General features: G+C 41.2%; 1 protein-coding gene across 8 annotated transcripts in view; it reads right to left on the minus strand.

Annotated features, from left to right (window-relative positions):
* The window catches only part of STOX2 (storkhead box 2), a 104,946-nt gene that overhangs the window by 84,651 nt on the left and 3,588 nt on the right, over positions 1-16,707 (minus strand). For 2 of the 8 annotated variants that reach the window (XM_017744424.1, XM_017744418.1), the window contains exon 1: positions 11,770-11,857. The exons of 3 other annotated variants lie outside the window; for them this stretch is intronic. The gene's annotated coding sequence lies outside the window, so the exon portion shown is untranslated. Of the gene's footprint in view, positions 1-11,769; positions 11,862-14,750; positions 15,063-16,707 lie in introns of those variants that run through there. 3 more of the 8 variants (XM_017744425.1, XM_017744417.1, XM_017744420.1) reach the window with 3 other exon arrangements.

A 16,707-nucleotide genomic window follows, 5' to 3' on the forward strand; every position in this document is an offset into this window, starting at 1 on the left:
GACTCCTTACCCCTATAAAACAAGTAAGAACAAACTCTAGGAAGTTGTAACATGAACCTAGGCTTCAGCAAAGCATACAGCTAAAAAAGCATCCCTAAAGAAACCCTAGTAGGAAGGCAATTTATTGTTGAAGGAGATCAGATCCACAGAACTTCCTAGGAATGAGAAATAATGATTCAACAGACACAGTTCAGTCTTGCCTTGACTCACACTGCGCGTCGTACCAACTACCATCAGTCAGCCTGGTTTAGCCAAGAGAAAAAAGATAATATTTCAGTATGAAATTAAACTCCTAGTTCTCTATGTGCTCAACTAAAGTAACCAACCACGCATTGCAAATTACTTGCAAAAGAATGTTGGTGACTCAATAGTAATTGGGGATTTTTAAAATCACGTATTTCTGATAAGACTTGTCCATTTTAATGAGACCTATACCACTAACATTATAAAAGTAAGATTTTTATCATAAGTGTATGCTATCAACAACCCATTTAAATATTTAATTCTACTTTTTGTTTATGTGTTACCAGTCAGAGAAGTTTCCAACACATTTTATTTTGTCCCTATTTAAAGGAAAAAAAAAAACCTAAACCAAACAAGAACACTGATCTCTGAACATGTGACTGAAATAACATAGATTTCTCTTTTAGCAAACTGTGCTGTTGAGAAGGCCATTTCAAAAGTGGCAAGATCTTGGTTCAGAGGATGTCTGAACATAGTCCTGTTTATCTTTACCACTTCAGAAAACTGCATCCTCCCTGATTGCTACACCTTGAAAATCAGTGCAAAGCTTGGTGATTTCAGAACCAATAGATTTCAGTCCAAGAGAAGATGGCTAGAAACACAAATTTCACCATATCCAGCTTCTAATAACAGTATTCCACCACTCTGGAACAATTAGGTAAGAAATTGAAACCTCAGCTCGTATAATAATGTTTAAGAGACCTAAGCATACCAGCTGTGAGTAAATTCAGTGGTCAAAATCAAAAAAAAATTCAGAAAACATTCTGTCTTTGCCTTCTTGAAGAAAAAAAGATGACACTATGCACCTTTAAAGGCAAGAAGTGCCCAATCCCTTTTCAAAGCAGAGGCATAGCTTTAGAGTCAGTTATAAAGATGTATACAGCAGTGTAAATTACAACAAGAACTACAAGCAGGAACACCTCCCAAGTGGTGGAGGCAAGTTATCAGGTACTTGATGCTCCTATTAATTATGTTTACCCAAGTTTCAAGCTATTCCTGCACAAGGTAGGGGTTCACATTTACTGAAAATTTACTCATTCTGGATGAAAATTAAATAACTCCAGTAACAAAATAGTTATTCAGACAAACTGGAAAAATCACGTTCATAATTCGTGTATAAGTTCATGTTTTGTCTGGAATTTCTGAAGTCAATTTTTTTCTGGATAGCATGATTTTCACAGTCAGAAAAAAAACATAGACACTCATCATTTCCAAGGATATCTACAACAAAAGAATTATGTGAGGATAGCAAGCTGAAGCTCCTTCGTTTGGATACATTTTTGTATCGAGCAAGCAACAAAAACAAAGTCACAGAGAGAAACAGATGGCCAATGAGTTATCACTCTTGGTCTGATGACTTATGTGGGCTCAACTTGTTTATTTACTCACATATGCAAAAAAGTAACTTCTCTTATGTTAGCAGCAGTGATATTATATACTATGTATATATTACATACACAGTACATACTTGTACCTACACACAACACAAGGGCATTTACCCTCTAATTATGGGCTCTCCTGCAACGATAAAGGTCACACTTGACCCTTCCCAGGGCCAGGGAGTTAAATGACTGGTATGTCTAACACCACAGATCAAGAAAGGGTTAAAAGAGGGTTACAGCTGCCCTGCTCACTGGCTTGGAGACAGGACAGAAGTGCCCAGGTCCTCGGGGGCAGGGAAGTGAGTCTGTAATTACTGTCTATATCCTTTACACTATTCGGGAACTGCTACCTCTCTCTCTCTGTTCACTGCTCCCTGTTGATGCATCCCCGATGCTAACCCTGCATGACGCATGACAAAAACACTATCATATGGTCCTGAAGCAACAGGCACCATTTGTGTGTGAGTCCTGTCAAATGAACCATCCTTGAAAATACAGATTCTTCTTAGATCATCTCACCCCCCCTTTAGGACTGATCTCATTATCTTCACTTTAATTGTTCTCATTATCTTCTGGGCATAGAAAAATAATGCAGCCTTTCTAAGGACATTAAATCCAATTACGTAAAAACACAGTGTTGGGAAAAGAATTAAATATTTTAGCTAATAAATTAACTGCTAAAAATCAGGAAGGGTCAGTGTGTGACCATTTAACCCCCCTGAAAATCACCAGAAAGTATTTTCTAGCAGCAATTACAGTAATGCTGCTGCCCTCAGCTATGGTTAACCACCAGTCTCACAATTGTAAACGCTACTGATAACCACCTCCTAGCCTGCAAAGAGCAGGCAATGGACAAAGAGCTTCTGCATTATTTTCCCACTAGCAGAAGTTTCACTGTGTTTGTACTACAACTAAAGTGAGTAAATGATTCAAAGTAGTCAGTGTCATTTTATATACTGGAAGAGTCCTGAAAGTAGAGCAAGACATTTTTCACTAGATTCTTCAAATTGCCAGGATGTAAATGTGATGCAGAATGTGTGTATAGGCACCCTTGCAGATCAGTATGTGCTGATAAGATTGGTGCAGGATGGTTGCATTGATCAGCTGGTTAAGGATCAGATTCTCTTCATAGGTATATTGCCATGGGGATGCACAAGGGAGCACCTTTGAATAAACCACTGAGCTCCAAACAACTCCTGTTACAATACCCCTGCAGTCCTGAGGACTTCAGTGGAACCACAGGTACAGCAGATCCCACAGCAGCAGTCCAGAGACTGAAACTGGAAAGAAGGAATCAGGTACAGTGAAAGAAAGCTGAACTCCAAGCAGGATGTTCCCATCTGACCCACCAACATCTGGTGCAAGACAGCCTGGTGCTGTATCTGGTGCAGCATCTGAGCCTTTGTGACAGTGCAGAGAAGTCTACTTCCATTGTTCCACCCACTCCATGGTGTAGGAAGTGCTACACAGACAGACTCATGAACACCATCTGCTTAAACTGTGGCATTTGACTCCCTTCCTCCAGCATGTAATAGTCTGAGATGGTCTAAGTGCACTAATACAATCCTACATTTTGCATGTTTATATGTCATGAATCAAAAAAGAAAGTCAAAATATACTTTTCATCTCCCTCAGCACTGCATTTAGTTTTCTACCTGGATTTGCTTGCAGTGTTTCTTAAAAGTAAAAAAAACCCCAAAACTCTGGGGGAGTATGAAACTCTTATTTCAATAAAAATTAACAGCCATAAATACATGCAATACTTACATCTGCACAGGAACATAAAGTCTACAGAGGAAACAACTTTTTTTTCCCCCCATGGTACCTTTATTCATTCTACTACAAAGAAAGAACACTAAATTTCAGACATTAATGGAAATACAACAAAACCTCAATCCAGACCAGGAAAAAAATCTTTTTCCTAAATATGTGAAATCACTAACCATCATTTTCCTATTCACATCTGCATTTTAAAATGAAAAGAAAAAAAAATAACTTCCAAGTACTTGGGCTGTCATGTCACTGGGGGTTATTAATCACACACAACTGTACGGCCTATTAATTATAGAACAGATATATATTACTTACAGCATTTCTGTAGCTTGGAATGCAAGTAACTGAAATAGCCTCCCAGTGCTCTTGGAGATACGACAGCTAGTTAGGTAGAGGCACACAACACAGCACACTCTCTTTTTAAATGCTGTTCGGTGATTTGTACCATCTTTCACAGTGAAAAGGATGATATTTTTAAATTTATTTCTCATAGAAGTCCAAAGTCCCAGAACTGCAAAAGTGACCCCTTAGCTCTCACTAGACTTCAGCATCCCAGGGGAAAAAAAAAGGAGGAGAAAATCAGTTCCCAGCAGGCTCCAACGAGAGTCCTAAAGGGGAACACTCCAGCACACTGCTTGCCCTCCAGAGAGTCCCAGGAACTCACCCAGCACCACACTGGCAGCAGAGTTACAAAAAGTCCTCACATCTTCTAGTGCCCACCCTACATCTTAACAAGAGATCAAAAACATGTTCCTCACGCATATATTATCTGTGGGCTATATATCAGCTTTCCCTAAACCAACAAGCACAAATAGAAGGACAAGGTAGCTTTTGACAAACACAGATACAAATTATCCCAATCTTTCATTTATCTTTAATGCTAAAGTATCTGTACAATGCCCTTTTAAAAAAATAATTGAATGGATTTAAATTTTTTGCTCAACTTCATGATAAAACTGTTTTGTTTGACATGGGGAAGAACAGCATAGGGAAAAAAGGAACATACTTTTAACACAGCAGTGATTTAAGGCAGGAAGAAGAATGAAGACTGCTCACTTAGCTCAATACCACACAAAAATCTTCCACCTGTCAGAGGAAGCCCCACCAGCCCCAGGCTCAAGCTGCAATCAGTTTACATCTGAAAACTGGTTCTGCCCCACCTCAGCCCAGTTCCCAGTGGGCATGCTTGCATGTCTCTAGGCCATCCCAGCAGGCCCACCATGGGCACTTTCTGCTCAGGGCTAGAAAGAATGAGAAAGCAGAAGAATATGAGATACTGATGCTTATCTGAAATTGTATATGCAAATAAGCAAAAGGGCCAACTCCAAGCAGAGGGATTGTTTCTGATTCTCTTAAGACACAGAAGTTGCCAAACTGAGAAAAATACAAAACTGTTACATGAAACACAAAAGGATGAAACAGTTTGACACTGAGTATTTGCATGTGGACAGGACTGGCTTGTTTGGCATGATTAAAGCAGTGCAGATCAAACCTCAAGCTTGCACTTTTGAGCTCCCTCCAAGCCCAGGCAGGCCAGCCGCCCAGGGAAAAACCCAGCCAAGAGAAAAGATGTTCCTCCAGAGGCTGGCAAAAATATGGCACACACCACCCACCAGCCCCTAGTGCCCGCTTGCTCCGAGCATCCACAGCATCATGGTACCCCCCGGCATTTCCACACCCTGCTCTGCACCAGCACTGCCTGGCAGAGGCGGGAAGAGAAGCCCTGCCCGGGTAGGGGAACATCCATCCTGCTGACAGGCTGGCTCCCCTGGTCCTCCTGTGCAAAGCCCTGCACGGGCGGCAGCTGCGGTGAGATGGGCTCCCCCCTCAGCGACAGCCGGCGGGGCAGGGTTCGGGAGAGCACACTGAGACAGTGAAAGGCTCCCTTCCAAGGTGTCGGGCCGTGCCTTTGACACCGGCACTGCTCTGCTGGACAGAGATGCAGCAGCGTGTGCGACGTGCAGCTGTAACTCCCTGCCAGGACTGGCTGCCTTTCTGCTACAAGGCAAGACTGGATTCACTACTGTGGCCACAGGACTTGTGCAATGAACGCACATTAATTTAGTCCAGAATTCCATGTTTTGGTCATTTGAATAGTAGATGGCATTTGTAATCAGCTCAAATACCATGGTTGTCAGGATAAGACATTAAAGAAAGCAGCTGTTCACCTCACTGATCTAACATTCTGCAGACTGGAGATCTATTAGTGAACCAACTGAATATGGGAGATCAGGGATGAAACATAAATAGCGCAATTATTCGGTTCAAACCATTTTAGGAAGTTATTCAACAACAAAAAAAGTACAAGAAGGTAGCATTTGAAAACACTTAGAGAAACACATTCTTAAGTGAGGCTTGAAAGCCATCTGAAATAAATACAGCAGAAATCTTCCAGAGGTGGCGGTTAATAAATACGATTTATAGTCTTATAGCTAAGCAATGAATGTAGTCTGTCATGCACCTGAAATTGCTTTACATTGTGATTCATTTGCACAAGAACTACTTTCAACGGCCTGATTTTTTTTTTTTAATTTGAATTATAAGTCCATTAAAATAGAAGAAACACCCCAGAAATCCCCAATACAATCTTAGCCCAATATTTAGTCTCCTAAAGAGACCATCAGCACACAGCCAGGGAAGAATAAGGTGGCACTTATGCCTTCTCATAAGAATCTCTGTCTCCTTCCATTTTCAGCTTGAAGGATTTGCTGTGCCTCCTCTGATTCCTCTATTGAGTAGTCTCTGTGAGGCCTCTCTGCCAAAGGCTTGCCCAGTCTTTCTATCAGCCTATGTAAACTTTTTGCACTCACAGCATCATCTGAAGTCCTGCAAGTCCTCCCTCTGGCATGAAGAATCACCTCCTTTTCCTTTTAAATCCATCTCCCTCCAGTTTCCCCTCAAATTATTTTAACTGAAGAAGCAGTTCACCTCCTCATCTCTTACCACCAAGAACATTTTCATTCCTGACATGTTGTATGTAAATGCAATGAACTATAGCCCTATTTTAATTTAATTTTTAACCAGGCAAATTGAATGTACTCAAAAGATGGTAGTGATATACACTACTTTTTAGTGTAGGGCTATGAAACTTGTAATGAACCATCACACACACTTTTTATATCATACAGCTTCCAGAAAAGTTTAGATTATTTTGATACTGAGGAAAGTGGTTATGTCACTGTGCAAAATATCACTGCTGTTGAAATCATCAAAATACTTCTGTCTCCAACTTTGCAGTGGTTGGCAAATTCTTCAGACTTTAGCCCTGATTTTCTAGGAGTTCACCTACATCATCATTGTAGGAGGAGAGATCTGCCTAGGTCTTCCCCAGTTTCACCATGATTGTGCCTGGACACTTATGAGGAATCATAATGACAGCAATGACTGCAGATCCACTCAGAAAATAACATAACATTTGATTTTTTTTTTTTCAAAACGTAAAACTGCTGACTGATTGCCCTTGTATGGGCCGTCTCTCTAAATTTTATGAAGACAAAATGGAAAGAATGTGACAAAGGCACACAAAAAAAGTAGTAGTCAGTAACTGAGACATGTGAGAAGTACTCTTAAGGCAGCAATCTGGGTAATGAAGAAAAAAAATGCAGTTTTCCCGTACTTTAAAAGCTAAGCACCACTTAGTGCCCTCTGCTGCATACAGAGGTAATAGGCAAAGCACCACTGAACAATGACATCATCTGATATTCAACAACGCGATACGTTGCATCTATGACAAATATTTATTTCCTTAATTACCCTTGTTTTCTAAAAATAATAATAAATTATGCTAATATCTTCACTTAGAGCAGGTGTTTTTTACATTCTCTCTTCCCATGTAGTATCCTGTGTTCTGCCTGCAAGCAAGCTGTCACCTCGTCTCCCACATCTTACATAGTGGGAAATTCATGCTGGGTGAGTCGAGATGCTGGGTGGGGGGAGCGTACGGCACCCTCAGCATGAGATTTACTCATGACACGCTCATGACGGCTAAACAGCTCAGTGGGACGTGGTCTACACACCGCCCCTGCCACTCCTACTAAACTCAAGGGAGTGGGAAGTGCCCATCTCTCCCTATTCTCAGCTAAAAGAAACAAAACAAAGACAAACAAACATAAGCGAAGGGCAAACCTCCCATGTAATTTTCAACTTCCAAATAAATGTGCATTAAGAGTCTATAAAAAGTCCTTCATGCACAACATGAAAGAGGTAAATGCAGACCGGAGCAACTGCGACCCTGAATAGGATTAATTGATTGTCAGACAGAACTGAGGAGGTCTCCTAATGTGGAATACAAACATTTAATCTGATTCTGAAATCTTATCTCCTGTCTTTAAGAAGATTAACAGAAATTCTTTTGCAGCAGACTATTATTTCTGATCCATTTAATGAACTAAGAATATTTTCCAGAAGCAAAGTTTGAGCATTTTAAATAGTTTATTAGCATTCTACTCAAAATCAAATTCAACCAAGTTGATCATGATTAAAACCTGTTCAAGGAAGTTAGGTCATAAAAAAATGTCATTTGCATGTATTCACATTGCATTAAACAGGCATGTCACACACATGCACAGACATGAAAACGTAAGGTATCTAATCTTGTATGAGACATGAAGCATTCAAGGTCTCCACACTGTACTTGAACTGAAACTGGCATGAAGATGTTATGGCAGTAAAGTTGTTCCAAGAAACCTTTTTCCAAACTGATAATCCCTGTTCTAGCCCGGTTAAGGGAGATATTCCATAGGAGGAGGAATTAATTCATACATCCTTTTTTCTATCTTACACAGACTGAGTACAGGCAGACAGTTAATATCATTGCTGTGCTTGGTTCTGCCTGAGGAATCTATGTAACTGGCCAAGTTTCAGGCTTCTCCTTCATTTTTCCTTTGAATAAAGTGACAAGAAAAAGAAAGTACAGCCAGCTGGCTTCCTTTGTCCAGTTTCCTTCCCCCTGGAGGAAAGCAAGGGAGCCATCCTTCCCATTTCTCTCCTTCCTGCCCATAAGCTAAGCCGGCATTGTGCCAGATAGCCCAGTCCTAAGCTTTTGGTATGTTTTTCCCTTGAAATCCAGGGGCTCCAGTAGGGTCTGTCTGAAGCAAGAAGAGCATGGTAGGCAGTACAGTGGAGGAAGGGAAAGATCACTGCCATCACTTCTGCCCCCTACAAGTTCCCCTGATGATCCAGAGTGAGACAAGATGCTTGAGGTTCTGCTCCACAGTCACAAGCCACTCCATCCAGCTCGGCCTGCAGCCCTGCTGAATGCACAGCATCTCCGCTGGGTGACAGCAGTAGAGCGATGGTGATGCCAAATACCTATTTAAATCAGGGCTGAGAAGCATCACACATCAGGCAACCCTCAAGAATTTGGCAGGTCTGCTTTAGATCTGTGTTGGCTGGTTGAGTTCAGCCTGCTCCTGTTTAAAACAAGCTAACCTGGATTTCATTGCTAAGTAAGGCTTTATCTGGGAGTGGTCAGCACAATGAAACCAACCCAGCAGCATATAAACCAACACTCCTGCTTTTTTCTCAATAGTCAATTCATAATTAAGCTACCAGGCATCAGCTGAACTTTACAGTATTAACCCCAGGGCTTTTACTTGAGATGCCAAATAATTCAAATAACTTTACATTTGTCATGAGCAAAGTATGCAAGCTTTTGCAGTACTTCACACGACTCAGCTTGAGCCTTTAATCTAGACAGGACCTTGATCCAAGGGCAACTCAAATCAGTCCTCAAGTAGAACACTGCATGGGCTTCTGCTTGCTGCCTGGGAAGGTAACGTAATGCACCACTTGTACACTCTAATGCCTGCATCTTGCCTGTAGTCAAGGAAACATTTTAATTATACTTTCATTTTTAAAAAGTCCAAGGGACATTGTTCTTCTAAAGCCTCTTGTTAATTCTTTATATTATCTAGAGCAGAAATACCTCTCTTTCACACAGAACAGTACAGGATCACAAAGACATGGGCACATTGTCTCCTGAGCCCATGAGAACCACCCCCCCCCCCAAAACCATCCTCTTCAGCAGGGTTTAATGAGTACTTCACAACCATTATTTTTGCACATAATAACCACAGTCACGAAGCAAGTCTCCCCTACAGCAAAAAGAAAGCATTTAAAAAGGATCCTTGCATAATTTCAGGTAAAGCATGTTAGTTTCCAGTTCTCCCTGTACCTTCTTATGAAAATATCCAGTCAGTGAGAAGATGTGTGAACCCCTGAGGTGATGCAATAGTGCCACAAGTGCATTGCCATAGGACACCCTTCCTGGCACAACAGCTCAGATTCAAGTGTCCCTCACTTGAATGCCCAGGTATTTTCCCTCATGTACCTGCGTAGCTAGTAGGAAGCAGAAGTCCCGGGTAAAAATATGATATGTGGTCATGTATTTTGTCATGCTCTCAGCTGTAAAAAGGCATAAGTAACATATCCTTCCCTAAAGGGCTTCAGTGATCACAGAGACAGAAAACTGTCACATACATTCTGGTACAGAGATAGCAAGGTCCATATATAGACCACAAAAGAGGTTTTGTCCATCATAACCCACAGGGAAGAGAGCATCAAAATTTTAGACTGTAGCAGAAATTAAGTACCTGCCTTTTCTTAAGATAAAAGCAGTTGCCCTCAGAAATTTTAACTTTAGGTTTCAGCTCATAAATTCCCAAGGTATCTTAAGAAAACTAGAAAGACTGTTAATTACATGTACATCCTACACTACATGCACACAACCCTAAATACCTGCTTTCTTACATTGGGGAAAGCCACTATCCCAGAACATACTGCCCTGATAGGCCACATGTTGTTTCTACCATTTTTGCCCCCAAGAGTGCTTTGTGCCAAGTTTACAGACTTTAAAAGTTATTCTTTCTTCTTTCCTGATCTTAACCCAAAACACTAATTTTCTGTGCAATATACTCAGTAATAAATATGCAGAATACCTGTTGGCACCAGCAACTGCTACATGACACTTACCAAAAACCTAAACTAAGTAAAAAAGCTTTTCAGATTAGACAGATTGTATTGGATGTTGCTTATGGAACTTGATCCTGAACTTCAGCACACGTGTTCTAATCTTGAGCAGCATGAGATGATAGGGAAAGGCTGTGGTTACTTTGTGAGGAAGCAGGAACAAGAGAGAGCTGCATCCCCAGCAGTAAATGTAAGGCCTGGAGGGTGCTCCTGGGCAGCTCCCAGCTGGAACTCCCTGCTTTATCAACTGGTGCCCTTCAGCAAAGTACCTGAGGGTTACACTGGGTGCTGGGAAGTTCTCCTTAGTCTTGCAGTTTCTTAGGCAATCCCAGAACCTTTCTGCGTGCCACTGCTTCAAAGGCTGTGTGGTCAAACAGAGTACATATTTTCTGACACAACTGAAGTTTCTCAAGGAATGTAAGCCATGGTAAGAAAATTTTCTTTTTCTAGCTCTCTCAGTAAAAGCAGAACTTCCCAAGTCAAAGAAAAGATACTCCCTTAAGCCAAAGACAAGTTATGTGCTGCTGCAAACAAAACCAATTTTAGAGTTCCTCTCTCTCACCTCCTGCTTCCCCTAAAAAAAGGAAAAGCCCCAAATGCTCATAATGCAGTGCATCTGGTGGCCTAAATATGGCTTCCCCACTGACATAAAGAGGTCAGAATTCAAGAAGCTGAGAAAATGACTTAAGCTTTCACAAGAAAACTTGACCTGGAACAATTAACCTGAGAACAACACCAGAACAACATCGCAGAAAGCTCGTTTCCAAGACAAGCTGGGAAAAGTTTAGTACTTCGGGACTGCTGAGGTAAGTTCTCACATTTACACCTGACAAAACGAATTCACTTGGACATGCAGTATTCTTAGAACTCATGTGAAAAAACAACTGCCTTTTGCTACACAATTTCCTAACCTCCTTATAAAAATGCTAGGTGTAACATGCCACCATATCCAGTACTTTTGGCATCTGCCTACTATAAAGGAAAACTTTGTTATGCAGTTGCAAAACCATTAAGCTCCTTTGAGAAACGTCCTTGTCTTCCAGGATGCTTCTCACATTGAAACCTAATTACCAAGGATCACTCCTGATCACCTTTACAAGTTCTGATACACTTAAAAATGTTTTCTTCAACTATAGTCAGTGTTTTTAACATATTATTTTCCTCAGATGTGAGAAGTAAAATAAAATACCATGTTCTGTCCTTAAATAAAATTGCCTACACAGCTACTTTTGATCCATGAGTGCTTGTTCTCCCTCCCAATTTTATCTGCCAACCACCCCCCACAAGACACACTTAGATTATTTGATTGGGGTTTTTTTTATTAGCCATCTGCTGTGCAGATAAACACATGAAAAAATTACAAATCAAAGAAAGAGAGGCAGATAAATGGGCTTTCACTAACCTTTCGCCAGGATAGGGAAGCTGAAATGACCTGTGGAGGCAGAGCCAAAGGGAACTAAACCAGGCAGCAGATTTGCTCCAGTCGGCTGGTGAGAGACTGAGCAAGCAGGGAGAGCTGGTGGCTTGGGAGGGAAGGAGGAGCACAACAGGGCAGATGAGTCATTAGCTACTAAATTAGAGAATAAGCAGCTTGGAATTGCAAATAACTGTATGCAGTCTGGGAAGTGGAGAGGAAGAGACACTTTCTGTCAAACTGCCCTGAACCGTCAAACATCTGCATTTTTCACTCAGTAGGGAGTCTGCCCGCGCCTCATCTGCTAGCCTTCCCTGTGTGCCAGCAGGAGGCTTCTCCCCAGCAAGATTTTCATTGGGAACACCGGCTTGGTTAGCAGGGAAGCGCAGAGAGCTGGCATGTGTGCACACACCTGGGAAGGAGCGCTGGAGAGCCGCAATCGCTCCTGGGCACCGCTCATTCCTGCAAACCTTCCACTGCGGGAGGTGCTCTCTGCAATTACAAGCCTTTTTATGGTCAAGATAGTTGCAATGTTGCCAAAACGCTGAGATTGCTGAAGCTGCTTTGATGGCCTAAGAAAGTCTGCAAAAGCCTGAAGCAAGGCAGACGTGATTAGTCTCCACCATAAAATTTTCAAATACTCTGGTGAGGAAAAGTCAAAGAATAAAAAACAAACCACAACCTCTGACCTACACCTTTTGCTACCTAATTTTTTGTAAGAACATACCTCTGTTGACTGTAAAACTTAAAACTTATAATTATGAAGGTGAACCCATTTTTATTATGGATGGATGGTTATGGGTGAAGTAACTTTTAAAAGCAAAATGACTAGAGACCTTTCACAACCAGAATCTCAGATGTCATTTGAAAAGCAACAGGATTCAGATCCAAACCCAAGAGTTTCAGACCTGATCAAGACTGTGCTGAAGCCACAACAACAAAGACCTTAATTTTTCCAGTCAACACTTATAAAGGAGAAGAGATTGGGGGTTTTGCAGTGGGGTCAACAAACTCCTCATTGTACTCAAAACATTTCTGGTCTAATATAATCAAAAATTTGTGAGAATAATCAGATATTATTAATATATTATTATATATTAATTTATTTTCTTATTGTATTTTATTTATAGGTAATATATATTTATTTTTTATAAAACCTTGCAGGATATGCTCACAAGATTTCAATGTCATTGCAGCAGATTAATCAGGGTCTAGCCCTCAGCCCACATGAAAATAACATCTCCTCACGCTCCCTCTGAATAAAATTATTAGCCTTAAAGCACCCCATCCTATTTTGACTGCTTTTTTGTTCACATTTCCACTCACAAAATAATTCTTAATCCCTCTTTTTAGCAGGCTGTTTCTGCTTTATTTTCTGTAATCCCGAGTTACCTCACAAGGTATGACAAGGGAACAGGTCATAGCATCACTGTGCCTCAGTGCCCTCTCCAGCAGCATCCTCTGCCCTGCATTGTACATGAGTCCTTGCTGAGTGGTTAGCATTAAGCTTTCATGTTAGTGACTAACCTAGACTTCTGAGAGTCTTTGGTGCCTTGCCCAGGCTTAGCAATTACGCCCTTAGTGTTTCTGCTTTAGTTGCTGCTAAGACTTGAGTTCTTTTCTCCTACTAGCAGAAATGCAGATACATATTAAAGTAAAATGCATCTTTTCCATTACAATTTCTAGTTTTGCAATCTTTTACCAGCTAGTTCCACATATTTCTGTTTCTTGGGCTCTTTGTAGCTGACATTTTTCTTTAGACACCTACAGCTCTATAGCACAGGAACACCAAATTTCTTTCTATACCCCTCTCAGATGACTTTTTGATGACAGAAATGTTACAAACAGTCTGGCACACCTTCAGTCTGCAGCATATCTATTCTGTGAATATTAAGGGAGACTTTGCTTTCCAGTCAAAGTCCAGTCCAGTCAAACCAACATATTTAAATGAGTAAAGGATGGAGGGAAAAAAAAAAAAAAAAGGAATACTTCTATAACATAACTGCACATTTATAAATAGCTTTCCATGTGTGTCAGATATCAAATAGCTTAATGACAACTGATAACTGGCTGATTTCTGCAATCTGCCATCAGCTGCTATTTTCAAGAGAACATGAGCTATTCCTAATACTGTAGTTCAACTCTACTTAGTTGTGTAGGAAGCTTACATTTTTCAACCAGATGGCAGGTATATACTATTTTAACCAAAATCCTGTTTTAAGAACAGTGGTTGACAAAATGACAGTGCTTGACAAGCCAAGAGGCATAAAAAAAAAAAAAAAAGAAAGTAGATAACTACATAATACCATTTAATATTGGCCTTTAAAAATGTAACATACTTATGAACAGCAACAGATGGGCCAGGCAATCAGGCTGCATGACCTCATTTGCTGGGAAAAACAAGGTGTTTTGTTTAGTTTTTTTAATTAAACTTCAGCTTTTATTTTCAAAATATACTTCATAAAACTTGGATGTGATTTTCCTCATGCATGTATCAAGCCAAAAAGCCTCTTCTCCCAGGGTCAAGCAGGGACAAGAGCTGTTTGGCTGCATTATAGTGTGATTAATCCATGCAACTGCTTTAACACCCAACAGAGGGAAAAAGCCACCTCTAGAATACAGGGCTTGATATGATACAAAAAACTTGTTGTTAAATATCTCTATCATTAGAGCAATGTCTACTAATTAGGAAGTAAATCTTTTACACTGGCATTTCTACTGTAGCAGAAGACATTATCCTGCTCTTTTTCACTGGTGTCTCCTAAATGGCAACAGACATAGTAGCTGTGAAATCCACTTTATATCTCACAGAAGTGAAGTAATTCTGCATTTTTTAGAATTGCAGTAGCCTGAACACATTTTTTTTCCTCCACCCCAGTAACAAACATCAGTGCCTTTTGGGATCTGACCCACTGCAGTCTCATTTTGCTGCCCTTAACATAGGACATGGTTTTCCCCTCTGTACTTACATTATGTCTGGAATCCTCTCTTCAAGCAAATGGAGAACCAAGCGGCAAAGTGGAGTCTGGGTGACAGAGCGGCACACCAAAACACCCCAGGTGATCACTGTGGGTTCTCCTCTCTGCTGTGTCAGAGACTTCCCTTGTATTCAAAGTTCATTTCAGTGGGGAAGATCCAATGTCCTACCAGTCAAACACACTGAGCCTTTAGATCCTTTAAAGCTCTACCAAAGCATCTAGCAGTAGATGTCTCTATATTTACTGCTGTCTTTTTTTGGATATATGCCTATGCAAGAAGGAAGCAAACTCTCTCTGTATTTCACACCCATTCGCACTACATTTTTTTCAGGGTGTTGCTGAAAGAAAAAAAATTCCCAAGCTAGCTCAGCTCCAAATGGCCAACCACACAACCATTTATTTTCCTCTGATTATCCTGACTGAGTTATTTTCCCACACATTCCTGATGTGGTGAATGACTTGTCTGAGCAAGTAAGATAATGCTTTAGGCAGCAGATTAGAAAATGCAAATGCACAGGGAGTCCAATAGGCACCTCATGGGTTGCCTCCTGCCAGGGAGGCTTGGTTTTCTATCCCCAGCTGAAGCTGCAGGAGGTGCCCATGTCTCTGAAGGCTTACACTGGGGATCTCAGGCCCTGAGTGAGGTGCTACAATGTCCCTATGTCCCAGCCCTGTGTCTGAACATAAACAGCGAGAATTATTTCTGCCAGCCGCAGACACCATGGCTCAGCCCTGCTATTAACCGCAGTGGCAGCGACCAGGTTGCCAATCCAGGGCAGACTATTTCAGCCAGGACAGATGTATCGCTTACTGGGGAGAAAGGAGGACAGCCCTGGAGCACCACCATTCCTACTGCATCACTTATATGTGGCTGTGGCAAAAAGGTCAAGGAAAACCAGGGATAGAAGGGGTTGGACTGGTTTTCACCCCCTGGATCAGCAGGATGGTTTTGCTTGCCCCATGCCTACTCCCAAAAGAGGACAAAGCAAGCCCTCATCCCTTGCACCCACCTCTTCGTGGCATGGAGCACCATGTAGGAGAAGTGTCCTAGGCACTGCCTCCTAAACAAAGAGGCTCAGGAGTATCATCTATAGGGAGAACAGTGCCACATTTTAACCTCTGACCGTTCTAAGTACCACGTGGTAACAAACATCAAAATACCAAGCGTTTCCTGGAACAGGTTTCCCAGCAGGGATGCGCTATCCACATCCCTGGAGACTTTCCAGTCTGACCTAACTGGATCAAGCCTTGAACAACCTTGTCTGATTCATAGCTGGCACTGCTCCGAGCAGGAGCTTCTGGAATCCTCTTCTGTTTGACTGCACTCAAACCAATGTGCTGCTGACCATTTACTCTCCAGCTACTAAGTCCTCACAAGCTCAGCACCCTCACAAGGATTTTGGAGCAAATTAACTACAAAAGCACAGCAGTGTACCCTCCTCCAGCCAGGAAGGTCTCCAGACCAGGGTTCTCATAATGACTAATATCCCCCACTGAAGAGCTTCTAACACATACACAGGGTGGGGAGCCTAAAAGTGCAGAAATAAACAATGTCTCAGTTACAAAGAGGAATTTTCTAGATCTTTCTGTAAGATTTTACCTCTACCACTTTGTCTGTAAGCTTTTACTGCATAGTTTACTCTTTTTTTTTTTCTTTTTGCATTGATAGAAAATCTATATGGAACTAGCAAGAATAAAGATATCACTTTTTTAGTATTTAAAATAACTGAAAATTTGTGTCACACTGAAATCTTAATTGGAATTGGGAGTGAATTTTACACATGGTAACAATGAAACAATGCTGAGAAGGAACACCCTGACACCTCTTTTCACAGGCTCTTTACTTGAAATTGCAATTACAGCGATCTAAGTAGGAAGATAATTCTGACATTTAAAAAAAGTTGTAATAAAAGAAAACACAGTTTTCAGTTTGCAGGCAGCTGCTGAA

Source organism: Corvus brachyrhynchos, unplaced genomic scaffold (genome assembly GCF_000691975.1).
Source record: "Corvus brachyrhynchos isolate BGI_N302 unplaced genomic scaffold, ASM69197v1 scaffold17, whole genome shotgun sequence".
Classification (NCBI taxonomy): Eukaryota; Metazoa; Chordata; class Aves; order Passeriformes; family Corvidae; genus Corvus; species Corvus brachyrhynchos.